Raw genomic sequence first — 324 nt, 5'->3', positions numbered from 1 at the left:
CCCCCCCTGCCATTATAAATTCAGACACCCGGGAGGAATCACAGACTTTCGCACACAAAAGCTGTGCCCCGGGGACGCGCCGGCGGCGGGACCATCGCCATCACCATCATCCCTTCCACCACCATCGCCCCTTTGCCGGGCACCCAGAGACGGTGTCGAGGGCAGCCCCGCCAAGGGGACAGTCCGTTTGGGGTAATTAGCACTGGAATAAGCTTTGTTTCTATTATTTATTGTAACAGCTGGGGACCACGACCCGCTGCCCAACAGCTGCCTGCGCCTGGGCAAAGCCGCCGGTGGGACAGCATGAAATTACCATGTCATTTA

This window comes from Eurypyga helias, unplaced genomic scaffold (assembly GCF_000690775.1).
Source record: "Eurypyga helias isolate BGI_N326 unplaced genomic scaffold, ASM69077v1 scaffold30787, whole genome shotgun sequence".
In the NCBI taxonomy this organism is placed as follows: domain Eukaryota; kingdom Metazoa; phylum Chordata; class Aves; order Eurypygiformes; family Eurypygidae; genus Eurypyga; species Eurypyga helias.
This window is presented reverse-complemented; position numbering follows the sequence as displayed.